A 20,706-nucleotide genomic window follows, 5' to 3' on the forward strand; every position below is an offset into this window, starting at 1 on the left:
GCGGCGGGCGGAGAAGAGCGACCTTCTCGCAATCTCCTCTCGATCCAATATCCGAGTTTTTTGACAGCAATTTCGGTCACGTCCGATAATATATCTGGATCATTAATATAAAGCTCGGACCACACACCGCGCGTCCCTCGCGGGGAAATTGCTTTTCAATCCCCTATACCGCCCTCCCTCTTCCCCACATGATAGGGAGCTCTCCTTGCCACCCTACCACCGCCGCCGCTACCATCCGTCTTTGGCTCCGCTTCAGTCCCCGCTACCGTGCTCCTTTGCTCCCTTCTCCCACCTTTGCCTCCACTCCTATATCTCCGTCTCAACATCCACTCTTCACTCTCCAGACACTCGGAGGGACCATCACCACCCTTTCCTGCGCCTCTTTCGATTTCGATCTCCATTCCCCCCTTGTTTTATTTCGCCGATAGATCGCCGCCCCCACTCGTAAATTTTAACGATTTCCAGCCAACCATCTCCACGCGCTTTTCAATTCCCGCGAATCTACAAAGGAACGATACTAAATAGTAGCTTCGTTCGTTCGGTCACGAATCTCCTCCAAGATTTCCCAATCGTCCCCGTCCCATTTATTATCGTTCGTCGGGCAAATTCGCGCGCGATCGGATCGTCGGATGATGAAAGACAAGAAAAGCGAGGAATCTGCACGGAAGTGGGCAACCGTGGTGCGCGGGCAGAGATGGAAAAAGTGGAGGAGAGTAGCGAGCGAGTTGGGGAGAAGCGGGTAAAAGGTGGCGCGCGCGTGTACATATGCGTCGATACAGGGAGCGACGGAGAGAAAAGCGTGCACGGAGCACCCTCCATAAAGAAGATCCCCTCGATCAGATAAAAAATGTATTATAGCCGCCATGATACAGGTCTCGATACTTCGACGAGACTTCCCCGGGAACGGACAGCGTATCCTCCCGCAGGATTCAACTACCCCTACCCCGGTAACCGTCCCTCGAACCCCTCCCTCGAGCAATCCACCACTCTCACCCCTCTCCTCGCCTCGCTGTGTGTTTCTCTCTTTCAGCCGAGCGCGACAGCTCCCTTCTCTCCCCCTCACTTGGAAATTGCTATCGGACGATTCAACCTCGAATGCAGATCGCTGCACTCTCTCGAGTCTCGAGGATGACATTCGACGAAATTAGATTCCGAGGAAAGGAAAAGGAAACACGCATGTCGCTGTCCCGCTCCCTACCCCCTCCCTCTCCCCTATCTCTGCCTCGAATTCGCCTCCTTCTCCTTTCTCATTCAGAATCCCTTCCTCCGGCGGGACGACGACGACGACGACGAAAAATCCACTCCTTCCCCGTTACTAGCCAATCTATCGAACGGCTATACGATCGTGCCATTCTGGAACACGGCAAACTTCTAAACAATCGCGCGCTTCGCACCGCCCTTTTAAACTCACGCCAACCAAGTCGTATCCCCGTGGAAAAAAGGATGAAAGAGGTTGGAAAGAGAGAGCGATTAAATCCGGAGACGGCGATAAAAACGAGAATCGATACGAACATTCGAGGACGAACGCTACGCGGAAGACGCGTGTGCGGGCGTGGAGAATCGCGTGCAATGCGGAGAGGGGATTTTTTACGGTACGCGTACGGTGGAGACGGTAAAAAACAAACCCCTCCCTCACCGTCCCATCGTGACATCAATAACATTAGTCTAAGTAACGTAATTGGCCGGCTTCCCCGCGTGGCAGCGCGCCGCCGTCGTCAAATCCAATTTTACGGTATCGAGGTCGGGAAAAAATAAAGACGGATGCGATCGAATCGAGCGCGATGCTCCGCTCCGTGATCTTCGTATTAATCGAGGAAGAAGAAGAAGAAGAAATTTCTTCGAGGATAAACGGCGGAAAGTACACACTCTCCGGTGTGTCTACGTTAAATAGATTACATCGATCCACCAGCACTTTTTACGAGTACTCGGCTCACATTCTCGGCCGAGATGATGAGACTATTTTTTTTACACCGGCCTCGCAAGCCACCACGCGCACCTGCGCGAACGCCAAGGGACGTGGCGTACCGATCTCCAACGCTTATGTATATATATATATATATATATATATATATATATATATATATATATATATATGTGTGTATATATTCGCCTCGACAAACTCCGTCCCGCGATAAAAGTTTAAGAGGAGGGAACTGGCTCGATTCGGTAGCTGGAGATGGAGCGAAATCGAAGGAAAGCGTGCGAATATATAGTCGGGATTTTTAGGAATCGAAATATAAAGATTATCGCGTGAACGAAAATGTTCGAGTCTTTGATCGGTGTACAAATACGAAATGGCACGCAAGATGCGCGGAACAAATAAAAAAACGAGGAGAGAAGCGAACGAGGGTGGCGAAGGTGCACGGACAATGGAGGAATATTGAGATGGGAAATGAAGGTCCGGTGCGGAGGTCGAGAGGGGTAGAAGCGAGAGGGGAAACGATGGCGGGGATTGGTAACACCGGGTGGCTAAAGGGAACTCGACGGAAAAGAAAGGGGTAGAGGGCGTTTAATTCATTACGGACATTAAAAAAGTAAATTGCCCCGTGTCTAGGAGAAAAAAAAGAGAAAAAAAAAAAGAAAAGGAGGAAAAAGAGAGGAGAAGATGGGGGGCAAGATGATCACGGCGAACGGCGGACATTCGGCCACGAAAATATTTAATTAAATTCACGACCGCAAGATACGCCTGTTTCGTTTGCGCTCGCTCAAGCGTACGCCCGAAAACCGAAAGTAATTATCTCGGTCTTTCCGTACGACCGGCCACGTCTCTTTTTCCTGAAAAGAACGGAGAATCGCCGCGTCGATGGATCGTTCCTCCGATATCGCGAAAAAAAAAAAGAAAAGAAAAAAGAAAACGAGAAGGGTATGGAGCGGGTGAAAAGAAGCGGGGCGGGCATCCTCCGGTTTCGACCGCCGAACCGACTCCCGCGTCCTCCGATCTTTCGTCGATACTTTTTCTTTCTTTTTTTTTTTTCATCTGCCTTCGTCGCCTCCCCGCGTCTCCCCCGCGGTCAGCTCGTGCACGCTAGAGAAGACAGAACGTTTCGAACGAATTAGGCGCATGACTTGCGACTTTCGTGTTTCACCGCAGCCCGACCGTCTTCCAACGGATCTTTCGCATCGATCCGCGACGCGATCCATCCGGCGAGGATCGATCGATCCATCGCGGGAAAGTAAGCGAGCGTGGGCCGCGATTCGACGCGGTTGCCCGACCAAGCCGAGGCAACGAATTAATTATCGCGCGCGCACACGGAACAGTCCTCTATTTACGTTACATTATTTGCGCGTATATGTACGACGCGTCATGCCTATCCCCGGCAAATACACGGCTGAGTGAACAATATGTTATTACGAACAAGCCTTGTAATCGACCCCTTATATCATCCCCCTCGTGTGCCGCAATCTCATTACCGGAGATGCACTTTCTCTATTAATACCGTAAGGAATTAACTTTCGGGATGAAGATGTCTCTCGTAAAACGTGGTACGCGATCGCGAAGAAACGGAGGACGCGTTTTCGATAATTTGTACCCCTTGTACGCGGTTATTTCTCGATTCCCCTTTCTTCCTCCTCCTCCTCCAGGTTTTCGAGAGATCGATATCAATTTCCCTTCCGACGATTTCAAACGGAGCGAACAATCGCGGGGGAGAGATCCCTTTTCAAGTATACCGCCGCGGTATAATCGCTAATTTTCTCTGCAGCTACGAGTAATTCGACCGTCACGCCGCGTGTTGGCGAATTTAATGGATTCCATCGATTTGTTAGCGCGGCACGTCGCAACGACGAATAGATTCGACCGATCGGCTCGCGTAAACGAGAGGGAGAGAGAGGGAGAGAGATCGACGCGCGCGTACTCGTTGGAACGAAGCGTTTGTCATCGATGTTCGCGCGCGTTCGATGCGAAAAATACGTTGTGAGCGGCTCGGGACCGACTAACCAAAATGTATTTTTCCATAGAGCAATCAGGACGGATGCGGAGAACGGCGGAGGAAGAAAAACAACCGCGACGATCGCGCAATTTAGAGTAAACTTAATTGGGAAACGTCGTTCGATTCGACAGGGAACAAATCAGACCGCTAATCGAACTCGATGCAACGGATATTAAGGATTCCAAAATGGGGCGTCAAACTTCCAGGATAATTCCATCAACTTTTTCCTCCAAATCGTGTAAAATCGAACGATTAAAATAAAGCGAGAAATCGCGCGCGCGAGAGAGAGAGAGAGAGAGAGAGAGATCAGTCGATCGATTAATCGGAAAACGAGCGCATCGCGACGATCGCAGTTATAGGTTAAGAAGAGAAAAAAGAAAAAAATATGCCCGATATATCCTCGATACAAAAGCAGACATCAAACGGATATTCGAATGGATCAAGACCTCGGATAAGCCGAGGTCCCCGAAGGTGACGGGATCGAACTCTCCGATTGGTGTATCGGTTGCAGCATCGTATGGTGCTCCTCCTTTCCCCTTTGGTATGGGAATGCAACGCGGGATCACCGGGTGACAGGTTCCTAATGGAACCCATAAACAGCGTGCGAAGCACGTTATGTTTTCCAAATGAAATCCCGAAAATTGGTTTTGAGAGTCGACGCGGCGGCCCTCCCCTCCCCTCTCCCTCCCTCCCTCTCTCTCCCTCTCGCTCGCTCATCCATCCGCTCCTGGCGATCCGCAACCCGATGCGGTCTGGCCCATGGAGCTCGTCGTGTAACGCGTGCCCGTCGTGTATCGCCGTCGGTGAACGTAATAAATAGTTTATCGCGGATCGACAGCGCCATTACTAATGTCTTTTATCAAACGGCCGATTCCATATTTCCGATTACCGGGGAAATTACTTGGCCCGTGGCCGCGTCCACACGCGAAATCATTAAACACCGTCCTCCACCGTTCGAAAAGCACCGTGTTTAAATACAGGTCGGGGGGCTATTAATGACAATAAAAGCCCGCTGATTTCGCGTAAGATTAATTAAACGTTTCTCGCTTATATAGCGTAGAGGCGGTGGTGGTAATAGTGTTTCCCTGATCGTTTGCGCTCGTTTCGACGCTCTGCTGCAGACCCCCGGCAACCGCTGCCTCCGTCTCTTTCCCACTCTCTCTCTTTCGCGCGCGCGCAACGCACACTCTCCCGCTTTCTAGTCTCTCTCTGTTATATTCGCGGCGAAATTTCGGAAAAGGGTCGCTCCGCTGGTGTAATTACTCGGTTTTCTTCTAATTAGCGAGGCGAATGCGCGCCGCTTAGACAGAGAAGCGCGATCGTTTGCGAGGACGGTCGGTGCGACGCTAATTCCAGGATAATTGGCCGCCGGTCCCCGCGAAATTTATGACCGGGTAATTGGTAAAAACGGTGTTTTCCAGCGCGTACGTGCGGGTGTGGAGGGAGCGGAAGACGGCGGGGGGGAGGGGGAAACGAGCGATCGGTAATGCGACTTAACGTCGTTAGGAATCGGTATATTTGTGTAAACGCTTGTGTACGCGTACGTTTGCGCGCGGAGGCGCAACATTAATTTATTGTCGCGAGGCAAACGCGGGGGGATGGCCAATCGATAATTATAATAACAAGGGAGCGGCTACGCGGAAAACACCAATTGGCCGTTTAATATTTGTTTAGAAATCGACGTTCGATCGACCCAGCTCGGACGAGAATTAGCGTTTGTTAAAACTGGCGCGTGGAGGGAGGAGGAGGAGGGAAAGGAAGAGAGAGGGAGGGAGGCAAGGGAGGGATTTAATTCGTTTCGGGCGCGTTGGAAACGATTTCGTTTAAAAACGGTTTGGAGTGGTGATTTTTCAACGTGGGCGAAATTTCGCGAAAGCGCGTCAACGTGAAGCGTCATCGTGGGCCGCGCGCAGGAAAGGGCCGGGCGAAAAGAAATCTCGCTTTGTTCGGTGAAATGACATTGCGTAATTACTCGGTTATCTCGCCGTTTAATTTAATTTTCCGTCCAATGACGTGTCTACTTTAATTACAAGCACCACTCGTACGTGCCCGATTAATATTCATCCTCCAATACTCTAATAACGTACTACTGTAATATCGTACCACCGTAATGCCGTAAATGTAATAATAGCCCGATTATCGTCATTTACGCAGAAATAATTATTCCTCTCGCAGAAGCCATCGTTGCTATACAATAGCGAAAATGGCCACCCGCCGCGATGAAGCGGAAACGCGAAAAAGGAGGCGCAGGCGGGAACCGAATCTGCAAAATATCAAATCGAATCGACCAAATTACAAGCTTCAAGATTCCAAAGCTCGATATATACGCGGCACTTGAACGAAAGAGAGAGAGAGAGAGAAGGAAGGAAAAAATACGTTCGATGAAAATATTCATCCGCGCTTCACGTACACCGATAACCGGTATATTAGAGAAATTAAATTTCATTTTCTACCGCCTTCTTGGCCCGGAACACACAACTGCGGAATATTAAATGGCCGAGTCGCTGTTGCTTCGCAAAAAAAAAAAAGAAAAAAAATCACCTTAACTCGTCCGACACGAGCGCGTCGCCCGAATCGATGGGTGGTATTCGAAGCGTGTACAATAGGTATCTGGTCGCCGGAGACGACGCTTCGATTGAAATTCGAGGGAGAGGGAGAGAAAAGCGTAAGGAAGGAAAAAAAAAAAAGATCGTTCCACGTGACAAACTAGTTTCGTCGAACGGGAGCGCATTATCGCGAGAAATCGAGCGAATACGCTTACCGATGCCGCGCGTCAGTGTCGCGCCCGTAATTTTATTAATCATCCAATTACGCCGAATCGATAAACGCGCGCCCCCTGCAAACGTTTCCTCGGTCTGTCGAACGACGCCCCCGTAAATTTCAATATTTCGCGGCGGCGGCGGCGACACGAGGAGCGAAGCCGGTTTGCCCTGCAAGCAAAATGCATTAAAGAATCGCGGAGCCCGGCAAACTTTCTCATCGAACTCCGTAACTAACGCGCCGCGAAAGATTACTCCGCAGAGAGAAGATTGGCCGTATTTACGCGGCAAAATGGATAGGGGATGGGCGGATAGGCAAGCCGAGCGACCGAGCGACCGGCCAGGCCGGGCCGGCCGGCTGCCTGTTCTTCGATCAAGATCCTATACCGGGGAAAGCCTCGCGAAATTATATTTGATTCTAATCTAACAAATGGGACGGGAATGCAATCTATTTATTTACACTTGGCTTCAACGAACCGCGGTGATAGTATTGTCGGGCCGGTCGTGCCCTTTCTCTCTCGCCTCTCGTCTCTTTCCCACCGCCTCCTCGTTGGACCTCATCGATTTTGTACGGTGACGTTGCTCCTAACGCGAAACTTTTCGTTCGACGGTGGTTATTACCTGTGAAAATCGATGGACGGAGGGGAAGGAAAAGGAGAAGGAAAAGGAGAGGGGAGCGGGAGCGGAGGGGTCGGGAGGAGGAAAGAATGGAGGGCAAACAAAGCGAGGATGCGTTTGTACGCAGCCGCGAGAGGAAGCGCGGGTATGTTTCGCCGGGATGTTTTCGAACATCGGTGCGCTTCATTCTTCTCGAGTCGAGTCGAGTCGAGTCGAGTCGAGTCGAGGCTCGCTCGATAAGCGAGCGAAGGGACAATTGTTTGGCGGCGGGAAAGACAGCTGGTCGAATCGGCCGCGGAGAGAGAGACGCGACGCGATGGGACGAAGTGGCTATTTTCCGCCGACTGCTCACCGATTAAAAATCGAATCCCCGCCAAGTTACGGGAAAGACTATTTGAATCTACGATCCGCTCTCACGACGCGAATGCCTGCGCATCTTTCGTCTCTTCTTCCCCACCGACCGGGGTGTCAATCACGCGTACCGTGCAACGCGATCACAAAAGGTTTCGACGACGATTATGCGAGGCGTAGTATATATATATATATATATGTACGCGGAGTATACAAAATATAGCCGATATTTATGTGATGTTATTGTGCTCGCGCGCATGTGTGTGTGCGCGATCAAAGGGAGAATCAAATTGGACGCACTTAAGGACGCTAAAGGAACGATGCTGTGATTATTAATGGGCATCGAATAATGAGAATAATGCCCCGGACAGGCGCGCAAGGGATCTCTTGTTGTCAGCTAATCCAGCATGGTTGCTCACTGTCCGATCTATTATTGGAGATCACGTTAATCTTGGTAATGCGATATTATTGCGGTGAACGGTCGTATCGTGACACCGGTATAATCGTCGAAGCCTCTCTATGCGGTGGAGACTCCGTCAGACAGAAATCCGAGACATCGAGAGCCAGTACAGGAAACGAGAGCGGCGAGGGGAGGGGGGAGGGAAGGTGGGGGCATTAATTACCGACAGATCAAGACGATCACTCGGTTCGAGTAACGTTCTTATAACTATACCCTCCCTCCTTTTGTCTGCTGCTCCAAGAATTAGATTGCTCCGAAATGTGTTGATCGATCGGTTCGATTATTCGTGGCGAATGGCGTGGTGAATAGAAACGATGGAAAGGAGGGAAAGGAGATTGAATTCGAAAGCAAAATTGGAATTTCGATGGAGAGAGAGAGAGGGAGGAGGGGGACGTTTCGAGAAGCGACGCTCTCGTGTCCAGCCGAAATGGCGCCAGAAGAAGATTAATAACCTTGAAATTCAAGCATTCGCGAGCATGTACGGCGCGCGATAATAGAGGACTGGTGCGCGTTACGTTGCATAATTAATCGAGAATCCGATATCCAATTGATAACTACGCCCAGTTCCTTTGTTTCGTTGGCAGAGGCGTCACTTCCAGGCAACCGATCCAATACTTTTATTGATAAATGAACCGACAGCGTGATTTCTGAAGGGGTCGGTTACCGTGGAGAGAAGAGAAGAAAAAGAGCGGAACCGGGAAGGGGGGAGGAAGGGAGCATCAGTCGATAGGGTATATACGGCGACCGATGGACGATAGCCATTGTGTGGAAGTGGGTTTGGACGGATGCTCGAGGAGAGGGATAGACAACTACGTTGAGATTAAGGAAAGAAGAAGGAAGGTTATAAACGCGTATTACGAACTCATTAGTAGGTCCATTAGGAACGAAGCTAAACACATCCACGTCATGCCATTATCGCGACTCGAGCGAGCTCTAATTAGACCGCTCATTATGTCGCGTTTAAATATTTCCTTACATCGATGCCTATTCCGTATCATCGCGGTATGTGTTGGTTAGCTCGTTACGCTCGCGAGGTCCGTTTGCTCTAACTTCTATACCGCCGCCGGCGGACTCGTTGTGCAATTAATTCCACCAATTTACTTGAAAATTTATCGCGGTCGCGGCTACGGGGAAAGTGGCCTTCCGTACAAAGTCGCGGCTGATTTGGAATAATTAATTGCAAACAACGTCGACTCGATCGCGCTCATAATCCGCATATTGCGCGTGTTGGAGCGTAATTTGCGATTGATAAATGTCACGGTGACTGACGAGCTCGTTTAAATAATAGGAAATTAAAACCGGGGGAACGCGACACCGAGCATATCCAATGGTTTCATAACGGAGGCCAATAGCGACCTCCGTTCCTATACCTATACCTACGCGCCTATTATACTATACAATATTCCTGTATACGTATCGAGCGAATAGTTTATACGAGGTTCGCGATAGAGGAACGTTTGATTAGCATATCGAAATCGGGTGAACGCGATCGGGACCGCGCTCCTCTTTCTTCCCTCGCGGTTATTAATCGATTTGTTCCGCGCGGAAAGGGAAAGGTTCTCGGCTCGTCCATGTCAGCGGGAATCATGATCACGTGGCCGCGTGGATTTAAGATAAAGAAAACGAGAGAGGTCCGAGAGGGGAAGCGAGCGAGGGTAAGAGGGTAAACGGTTATAGGAGGGTGGGAAAGGACGGCCGTGAAGTAAATAGGAGTCCTGCCCGTTCTGCCGTAAAATTGTATGTGAAATTGTGCGATGTGTCTTGCGAATTGAATCGCCGGAAACGACATTGATTTTATTGCTTGTTTTCAGTGCTGTATACCTTCTGCCATTCCCCTTTTTGCCTTCTTCCCATCTCGAATCGAGCAGCTTCTCCTTCTGCTACTCGCCACCTCCTTCGTTCCTCTTCCTTCTCCTCCTCCTATCTTCGTTTCCCGTTATTCAAAATATACGCCAACGCACTTTCCAATCCATTCCTCTTCGTATTATCCATCGATCGAAATTTCGCTCGCTCTTCGAGCTCGAATATATCGCTCGAGCGAGTTACGACCCGTTGAGGAAAGAAGAGAGTAAGAGAGAGGGGGAGGGGACGTTCCGCAAGAAATCGCAGAAATCGTGAACGCACGAGCGATCTTTAATACGATGAATCATCCCGAGCCGGAAACTTTTTTGATCGGGGAATCGAGGAATCGGGGGTTTCGGCGTAGCGCGATGGGATGGTTGCGGCTTCGACGGTCGGGACAAAAAGGGCCGTGAAAAATCGCCATCGGCCGGGATTAATTGGGCTTATTAACGCGAACGAAAGAACCGGGGAAAATTCCAATATCAGGCCACGGCCTCGCCAACATTTTTATACAGATAGAGGGCAGCGAGAGGGCTGGAGTGGGGTGGAGGAGGGTAGAGGTAGAGGGTCAGTAGCCAGGCATCCGCAGGTTCCGCCCATAATTTGTTTTCAATGATTTACCACGGGCTAATTGCAGAATGCAGCGAGCGGTAATATCGCTTTGCAGCGTTACGTCCGGGAGCTAGCTATACTTTAGTTTGCAATTTAAACTTTACTTCCTCCGGAATTGATTAGCTTTTAGTAATTAAGCAAGCAACGCCTTGGACCACCCCTACCCCTCGACGATCCACTCACCCACCCCACCGACCTGTGTTATACCCACCACCTTCAACCCCTGCCTCTCTACTCCTTCTTCGCCTCCTAACCTCCTAGTTTTCCCTCTTCTCTCACCGTTTCTGCTCACCGTCCTCGGACGCACACCGCTTCGCTTTCGCTCTCCTGCGCCTGCGCCCGAGCACGCGCGCGCTCCCTCATACAATTGCACACACGCACCCATACAACAACCGTACGCACCCACTTACGCGTATACACGCGAGCCCACCCAAACTTCCTCTACCTTCGATCCCCCGCCGCTCACTTTCCCTCCCTCCCTCTCTCTCTCTCTCTCTCAACCCTTCGCTACCTCCCTTTTCCACCTTCCTTCCGTCGTCCTCTTTCCTCTCCCTCGCGTCTTCTCCCGCGTTCACCCTCTCTTTTTCCCTCCTCCTCCTCCTCTTTCACTCCTTCTTCGTCTCACCGCATCGCACGGGTGGGTTTTAATCAACGCTTTACGAGTGTGAGACAGAGCAAGTTAAGCCGAGGAGAAGCCCGAGGAGAGTGGTGGATGCTCTCGTACGTGTACACGCGCCAACCCTTCCCTATGTACGTGTGCCGTCCGGTCGCGTATATATTTTTTGACGCGCGAAAACGTAACCCCGAACTCGAAGCCTCGCGTGTGTTTCCCGTTCGAATCGAGTGCGAAGCAATTTCGGCAAGGAATGCGTTTCCCTCGATACCTCGTACACGGTGGTATAGCTTGCCCAGACGGGACAGGCTCAACCAATTTCAACTTCCATTATACACCCTTACCCGATTCCGTGGACGTATTTCCAAAGTATGCAAAGCGACTGATCTGGATTTCCATGGTAATCTCGACGCTTTACGCCTTCCCTCTCCCACCCACTCTTTTAACACAGTTCCCGATTCCTTTCGCGACCAACAACAAAACTGCCTTCCACTGTCTCTTATTCCTTTCTTTATTATCCCCGTAGATTTTTATCTCCTCCCCACTCGAGAGAAGATATAAAATATTATCCTTTGGAAAGAATCGTTTGTTAAGCGCGAATCGCCAGCAGATCGATCCCCGAGCAAGGGGATGTATAAATTACCGAGAGCGAGTTTACGAGTCCCGTTTTCCAAACCCTGACGATCAAGTCAGGTTTCGGAAACACGCGGGAATGTAGCAGGCGGGAACGTGCGGGGACGACGTGTAGCGGACGAATTTAAAAAACGCAATTTACGGACAATGGAATAGCGGTTTCGGGGGTTCGGCGACCTCGTCGAGGATAGTGGAAACAGAAGGACTACGTTAGGACTCCTATCGGAGGGGAAGAGATGGGAAAGAGAGGGATTCTAGTCGCGAACCGATTCCAAGGGTTTCTCGATAACCCTCCTCCTTTCCTCCACATCCGCCGTTCCTCATCCCATCCCTAGGCATCGTAAAAATGTTGTTTTTTAATTTAGGATACCGCCGCGAGGTTAATATACGGCTTTAATTCCAGGATTTCATTTAGGGGGGGTTAGTCGCCTCAGCGCGCTCCGAGAGAGCTGCGGAGGGGAGGGGATCGCGAGGAGTATATCAGATACGGGATGGTTGAAAGGAGAGAGGAGCGTAGGAGAGATGTGTGTACTCGAAAGACTAGAGAGTTGACCGCACTCGCCATTACACGGATGCCCTTTCACGCGGTTGTTGACCAAACGTTTGTCCGCGACGACGAAACACGATCGTTCGATTTCTCTCTCGCATTTGCGTATCCGTTCGTCGTATTCAAGGGGGAGAAAGAGGATTTTAAGAGGAGGAAAAATTTGACCGGGATGGAGATATAGAGGTAAATTAGATTATCTAATTGTTTAAGGCAACGTGGAATTTTCATCGGTTAATCGAGTGATCGTAATCGTCGAAGAAATTGGTCTCGGGTCGGCAAACGTTAACGCGACCTTCCTAGCCACCCTTCTCGGGCCAAGTTCGGCGGGAACGGCGGTCGGTCGCGCTAAGGCAATTAAAGCTCCACCCAATTAATGCCTCGGCGAACGCGGCGGGGGTTGGTGGCGAGCGTTGCGAGGGACGTTCTTCTCCCTCCCTCCCTCGCCTATTCTCTCTCTCTCTCTCTTCCTCCTCTTCTTTCTCCCTCCTTTCCCCCTCTCTCTCGCTCTCCGTCTCGCAAACAACGCCTTCTTGCCTGGCAGACGCCGCGCGGAAATTTCATTCGGCCATTGAAACGTAAATGTACGCCGCGGCGAGCATTTCATTCGGCCGTTGAATGCTACGGATTGTCCGATAATGCTCGATTTATACCACGGCACAGATTCAAAAGGACGACGTTATATTGTGTAATACGGGGAACCCGCTCATAACCGAGGCCTCGGATTTATTTCGCGGAACGTCGAATCAAAAAACGAGCGGCCCGTACGCTTCATTCCGCTTCGAGTTACGCCACGATCGTTTCGAACGAGTCGCGCGGTTAACGCGGGGAAAGGGGGTGGGGGAAAAAAGGGGGTGTAAAAAGCAGTTCTCGAGTACACTACGCGAACGTGCACGTGAAACGGAATCAATGGAACCTCGTGACTCGATTTTTCGGGGATCGTAACGTATGAGAGTAATTTCGAAGTAATTGGGAAAATAGTAATTTTGCGATCGAAGAAAAGGAGAAGATACGATTTCTCGGGTTAAAACGAGTTACACGTGAAAGGTAGAACGATTTATTTGCACGGAACGTCTCCACGACTCCGTAAATGGATCAACGCGACAAGTATAAAATAACCAACGGGCTTGATACAACGAAAGCGCGCTGTCGCGATGAAAAAGTCGCTCCTCCTAACGTTAATTAAAACGTCCCGCATCGGAACCGGCATCAGCGACCACGCTGAACATCGCGAGCACCGAGTATCGACACTCCACCGTCCGCGTCGATTCCTCATGTTCTGGCCCCTCGAGCACGCCAATAATAAGATCTCCACGAATCGCGGCCGTTTCGTCGCGTCGCAAATCGATTTAAAACGGCTAAATCGGTTCATCCGCTCGAACGGATGATATCCTTTCGAATCCCGGTTCGCTTCGACGACACATTTATCTTCAAAGAAATCGAAAACGTACTCACCGAATTGGAATTGGAACGAGATCGCTCGGGGAGAATCCTTAAACTTCCGTAAACGTATGACGATAGTTCCCTCGATCAACTGTGGCAGACACTCGTGAAACACACTCGACTGAACGGAGGCCAGTTCCTCGATCGGAACGGGATGGAACGGGGGACGTGACTGGGTGAAAAGAGTGCGTTGGAATTAAACGGAAGGAGAGGGGGGAAAAAAAAAAGGGAACGGAAGAGGCGATGCTGTCTCGATATCCAACACTTATCGTTCGAGTCACTTGTCGCGCGATATCGATCGATCGTACGCGTGCCGCGGAGTCTCGTGCGATGTAGAATGCCGCGGCACGAAAGTATAATTCAATTCATTAGCGGGTATGCGGTGTCGTGCACGCGGTGACGTATCGGTAATAGCACACGATGCGTCCGATGTGCGCCGCCGCCGGAGATTGAACGATAACGGAGCAATGGTACGAACGGTGTACGGCCGATAACGGGAGAAACGGGAGCGAGCAGGGGCTGCCGGTTAGCCCGCAACGGCAGCTCACTTCGGAATGAAGAGAAACGCGACGGTACGCGAGGCGACGCGAGACCGCCAACCACTCGGCGCACTCTCGGCTAGACTTTGCTCGGCACACTCGTCCGCCGTCTCCTTGCTTCTCGTCCTCCGGCCGCCACTCGTCGTTCCATACTGCGACGTCATTTGGCACGTCACGCGTGGCCGTGCGCATGCGCGGTTGCCCGCTCGGCGCGTGTCGCGTGAATTCTCGCGCACCGCGTTCGCGTTCCGTATACACGCATCTAGTAATACACGCGCTTCGTAATATACACAACAACCCACCTTTATCAATCGGAGAGTCGCGATTATATATATATATATAGCGTCGCGCGAGATTAGCGAACCGCCAATTTTACCAAAAGAATATCGCACCGGAGGATTAAAGATAAGAAAACTCGAGATCTCGATTGTCGAGAATTGGAGATAGGAAATACTGTCTTATTTTCGCAACGTATTAATTCGTATATTATAAAATTATGGAAATGTTAATCTTTTTTTTTTTTCCTTTTTCGACGATTAATTTAGTTACGGATTAACAAAGATTTTTATACCGTTTATATGGTATTCGAGAAAAATCCATCTTGACGCGATCGGGAGGAGGGGGAGGGAAAAAATCAAGAGATTGAGTTTCTCATTAAGCTGCCGGATCTTCTTTTGTTTCCTGGCCGTAGTTGAATTCCGTTGCGAGAAAGGAGGAAAGAGAGAATCGGCTGGTCGGAGCGCTTGTTTCAATGGTAACGACGAATTAGATGACGTCGCGATTACCCGCGGTGATAAGCGAAAATATCCCGATCGCCGGGGTGGGCGGTGCGGCGGTACTGCAATAATTACTGCTAATGTAAATGTTCGTTAATGGGCGTTATTAAATGCAACGCGGTAAAATAGTCATCGGCGGCGTCACGGGCGTACAAGTTGCACCTATGCCCGCTAACCGGTCCAATTATAATAATTAAATGAACATTATAATTAGCTAATTAAATCAAAAGCATTTCGGCGAGGCGTGCGTGCACACGGATCCGACGGACACACACGGATCCGGGGGGGCGTGCGGGCGCGCTGATTTTCGGCACGCGTGCGCGTGCTCCGTGTCCGAGGGAATAGGTATAAAGGTTTCGCAATGACACTGGTAAGCGGTATTGTTCGGCTAGATTTTCTATGATTTTACAGGCCGACCCGAATTTCAGGTCGGTTGAGATTACACCGATAATCAAATTGGACCCGTGGCAAACAAAATGACAGAATATCCAGTATTGTTAAATACATCGCGTCGCATTAGGAGTTTAACATTGTCGGCCGGATCGCGCGCGGGGATACGCGCCCCGGGCGGGATTGAAATTTTCTCATCTCTCCCGATTTCGATATTGTAGCGATCGAAGAATGAACGAACGAACGAACGAACGGATGAGCGAAGCGAAAAGCGGCGGATTATTCGACGGATTTTTTAATCGAATTCCGCGGGAGGTATCAACGTTTCCCGAAAGAAAAACCGGGTCAATTAAAATTAATGGATAGCGTAATTAGGAAAGTCGTTACGGAAACTCGCGCGAGATACGCTTCAATCCAATCAAGGAAACGAGTTCCTTTTCTCGTCTTTAAAAAACTATTAAAATCTCTGTTGGCTGAACGACCCGCGCAAAAACAAACTCCATCCCCCTCCTCCCTCCTCCCAACCCTCGACCTCCGTTCTTTCTCTTGATTCTATTCGTTTACCGGAGATGTTAACGCGTTTTCGTTCTATCCCGTTAACCGATCCCATTAGAGCCGTAGAGACATCGTGAAATCGAAGGATAGAGAGAGAGAGAGAGAGAGAGACAAGGGTGGAAATATTTCCGGCGTTCGTTATCGACGAGAAGAGGAGGAGAAGAGGTTGGATTATTTTAACGAACGCGAAGGGAGAAACGTCTCGATCGCGTGATCCCTAATCGCAAATAATTGTAAGCCAAAGCTGGTGGTGTGATTCCCCGATACGCGTGTACACGTATTACCCGTCCACCGATTCGTCTTTCTGGTGTTGGTACGTGTGTGTGTGCTAACACGCGTGTATATACGCGCGCAGGAAGCTTTGCAGGCCAGCCGGTTACAGTGACTCTCGAAAAGCACCTCGTGTCATTAGTATGTTAATTGGTAACGGTCTGCCTACCTACCCGGCTGCCTGCCACATCGAGTTTCGTACACATATACGTCGCCGGGGCACGGCGTGTTTATACGTTAAGATGTTTAATCGCTTCTGTAATTATACTGTCCCTCAAAGGGTTAATTGTCCCATAAACCCATGAATACGTTAACGAGCGCGCCGTGCACCTCGCGAACATCGCCAAAGAACAAGGAGCCGAGGTTGGCGAGGGATCGACGGGGAAAGTTGGGGTGGCGAGGGATCGACGAAGCTGGAACGCACACGTGCGATCATCGAGCCTCGGGGAAGGGAAGGGAAAAGTCGGTGGGAAGGGAGGGGTGGTGTGGATCGATCGGGTATCGATCCACGAGGATTTCTCCAACTTTGATCGATCGTCAACGTCGTCGTTCGTCTTCGGAGACGCGTAACTTTCGTTCTGGGGACGAGAAAAGAAAAGAAAAAAAGAAAGAAACGAAATATAGGGATATAGCAAGTTAAAAACGGAGAAGAATGCTCGTTTTTTTCACAATCGGGAAGAAAGGAATCGACTAGAGGAAGAGTTGATCTTTGTTCTCTACTTAATGCGAGCCGGTATGGCATCGGAATTTCCAGGGAAATGAAAGTGTTGAGAAAGGAAACGACAGGGAGTGGGAGTGCATTGTCACTCCGTTATAATTAAGAAGATAGACTTTAAATCCAGAATGCGAAGCGGGGAAGAGGGGAGGGGCGGGAGGGGAAAGTGGAGTCGTTGCGGGCTAAACGAGTGGTAAAAGGCCGGCCTGCAAGATGTAGAAGGGGGTATGAGGCGACAGGAGGGAGAGAGAGAGAGAGAGAGAGAGAGAGATTCGGATGGAAATTAATTCATTACTCTAATGCGTTGAGCGAGAGAATAGGCCGACAGTTGAAGCGTTGAGTGCCAAGTATTTCGCGAAAGATAGATGTCTCGTTTTCATTCCGAAAATTAACACTCTCCGTTACTTGCCAACCACCCAACTATTTTTTTGCTTATTCCACGGCCTGACCCATCTTGCTTAAATTCCACTTACCTTTGTTGCCTCTGCGCCGTTTCGCGCTCTCTCTTCCGTTCTTTATTTACCATTAACTTTCACGCTAATAATAATTTCGAATTTTTTAATTGACCAACCATCCATTGTCGCGAGACAGAGTTCGAAAGAAATTTAAATTCAAATGAAATTGAAGAAAGGAAAAGAGAAAGACGCGGACAATTCCCAAATAGAATCCCAAATAGAAAGGTTTTCCTCTCGAAATGCTAATTGCTACACTTAGATCGTTTCAAGATAATCGTCATCGATGAACGAGAAATTGTGGGGCGGCACCGAAACGGGCAACGATAATGGTCCCGTTTCCGGCGGCGATGAACGACCAATCTCCTTTTCCATTTAACATACATCGCTAATAATATCTGATTGGCGGAATCGAGCTCCACCTCGTCTTCTCTCTCTTTTTCTCTCTCTTTCCTTCCCTCTCTCTTACCCCCTTTCTTTCACCATACCACCGGACGATCTTTCGACAAGGTTAGGTTAGGATAGTGTAGGTAGGTCGGCCTGTAATCCGGCTATCAAGCGAATACGGCGGACAGGTCGAACGCGGACGTGTCACAAAGTCGTCCTAAAGAGTACCCATTGGTACCAATTTAAAGCGAATATCGGCCGCGCGTTTCCGCGGATATACTATTATCGACTTGGAAATCGAAGTGATTTGGACAAGCTTTGCCCGGCCCGCAACCCCGCCGACCGTTCAAATAGCCGTCACGGACACGTGTAATTAAATTTAACGCGCTATGCCCCTCCCCTCCCCTGACCTTCCCCGTGACCCACTTCAACCATCCCCCATTTGTTTCTTTCACGCTATTTCTGTTTCACCACTTGCCCCGTCGACCCACTTTTGACATTTCAGGTAAACCCAATTCTAGGTAAACGCGGATATCTACCGCGTCGACTCCGCCGTAATTTGATAATCGAATAGAAAGGATGAGCGGCGACGCGGCGCGGAAACGGCAATTAAAATCGCGTATCGATAAATGGTAACGTTGTTTATCGGTCAGTCTCGAATTGCGATAGTATGCGTGGAGATTTCGATGGATAGGCGAATTTTAAAGAGGGGAAAAGAAAAAGGAGGAGGTAAAAGTAAAAGAAGAAACGGTAGACTGGTTCGCGGGAGAGCAGTTATGGGCATCGGGTATACCGTCCCAATGAAACAATTAAACGGCGAATCGCGCGTTTGTTGGAATTTAAATGCAGCAGTTGAGGAAAATGACTCGGTTCGCGCGCACTGTGCAATTTATACGTTCGAGAACGCGGCAAACTAGTCTTTCTATCGCGTCCAATTCGATCCGATACGCGGGCGGGGAAAAAGGAACGGTTTCAGCTTCGATCGGACGATCGTTGAACGATAATGGAACGGAGGGAGCGCGCATCGATCCGTGTTTACTTTTTTAAAATTCGTCCGGACGGTCGGAAGGAAAGGGCACGCCGTGCCCTCGTCCGTCGCTCGTTGCTGATTGCGGATGCCTTCTTCACGGCCCCCGATGTAATTTTCTGAATGACTGCGTAATTAAAACTCTAATTTCCTGCGCTTAATTGACCGGAGTCTTGGTTCCCTCCTTACTCGCTTTCTCTCGCTCCTTACCTCGCGCGCCACTCACTCTCACCTCTCCCCCGTCCCTCCCTTCCTCGATCTCGTAAACCGAACAACGGAGAAGACAGCCCGCCATTCTTCGCGCCTTTAACGCGAAAACTTTTTAAGCGTCACGCGCCTAAAAAAAAAAAAGGAGACAGCTTAATCGAAAGAAATTTACGACTTCGATCTTCGCGATCTTCCTTTACTTCTTCTTTTCTTTTTTTTTTTTATCTCTCGCCAACGAGAAACGTGGAATCCTTCGCCGGATCCGATCATTCGAATCATCGAATGACCGAATTTTTTCTTCTTTCGTACGAGATAAATTCGTGGTGTTGAACGGGAACAAAAGTGGTCGTTGAAAACGTACAATCGTGGCACTGTTTGCGCCCAATTTTCGCGACGCTCGTGCCGCGCCGCTTACGAGCGTCTGGATAATTACATCCGTCTCTGCTGGCCGGAGGCAATTATAATTGCCGACTCCTTTCGCAATTATAAGTTTCTGCGAGACTTGGCGTGGCGTGCCAGCGTGCCAGCGTGCCACCGTGCTCGCTGGTACAGAGAGGAGGCCGGCTGCTGAGGGGTACGTGTGCCGATGGCGGGTCTGTTGGAAAGAGAGAAGGGAGAGCCGGAGGACGAAAACCGTGGGGACGAGGGCCGCGTTGCACGTGAAAACGTTAATTGGGGTGACCTGCTCGGAAACTAGTTACGGAAGGACTGTACCGACATTCCACGGATCCCACGCGACATCGAATACGTACAATCTCGGAGGAGATTGCACCGAGATTTATTTTATTCCAGCCAAACAATTCGTCTTACGAATACCGATCGTTTCTCTAATCTTCCCTTCCTTCCTCTTTTCTTCCCCCCCTCCTTCTTCTTTGAATTTTGAATCGACGCGTTGTTGTCGCAAGCGTTGTCGATCTCGTTAAAAATCATTCTTCGTTCGAGCGGAAATCCATTCCTTTTAAGCAGAAAAGCTTCGTAACGAACGAATGATATCGCGAGAATGGGGCATGAAATATCTATTCCGCGGAGGTGTTTCTGAGAACCACTGCGAGAAGACGGCAGCCGTGGAAGAAAGTGGAATTGCAAATAAAAAGTCGCAAAAGTAGCGCGTAAAGTATAAGGTAAACCAAAGTAAAAGGAGTGACTAGATGGTAGAGGATAGAAATGGATGTTACTTACTTAGACTTCGGAGCATTTCTATCCTTTCCATTTCCTTCCTTTTCGCCCTCTGTGTCGCTCATATGGCTCTACTCCTACGCTCCCTCGCAACGTTATTCCTCTCCTCTCTTCTCTTCTTATTTATTTCTCTCTCTCTCTCTCTCTCTTCTCTCCTCTATCACATTTCTCTTTTCTTCTCGTTTATAATTATTTATCCATTTTCTTTCTTTATCGCAGAGACTGGCCGCTTTAATACCCTGTATCATCCCTCTTCTTTATAATCCTCTTCGAGTTTACTTTCTTCGTTCCTTTCCCATTTCTTTTTCCCTTTTTTTTTTTTTTTGTTCCTAAAAATATGACAAAGTCTCATTGAATGATAGCTTTTCACGTCTCTCACGGTGAAAGAGCTTTTCTTCTCGTTGGTGA

At 49.6% G+C, this 20,706-nt stretch overlaps 1 protein-coding gene across 4 annotated transcripts in view; it reads right to left on the minus strand.

Moving 5' to 3' along the window:
* The window catches only part of LOC724851 (LIM domain only protein 3), a 79,406-nt gene that overhangs the window by 43,457 nt on the left and 15,243 nt on the right, over positions 1-20,706 (minus strand). The window contains exon 1 of one of the 4 annotated variants that reach the window (XM_006568209.3): positions 20,302-20,437. The exons of 1 other annotated variant lie outside the window; for it this stretch is intronic. The gene's annotated coding sequence lies outside the window, so the exon portion shown is untranslated. Of the gene's footprint in view, positions 1-13,816; positions 14,449-20,301; positions 20,438-20,706 lie in introns of those variants that run through there. 2 more of the 4 variants (XM_016910799.2, XM_006568208.3) reach the window with 2 other exon arrangements.

Source organism: Apis mellifera, linkage group LG2, assembly GCF_003254395.2.
Source record: "Apis mellifera strain DH4 linkage group LG2, Amel_HAv3.1, whole genome shotgun sequence".
Classification (NCBI taxonomy): domain Eukaryota; kingdom Metazoa; phylum Arthropoda; class Insecta; order Hymenoptera; family Apidae; genus Apis; species Apis mellifera.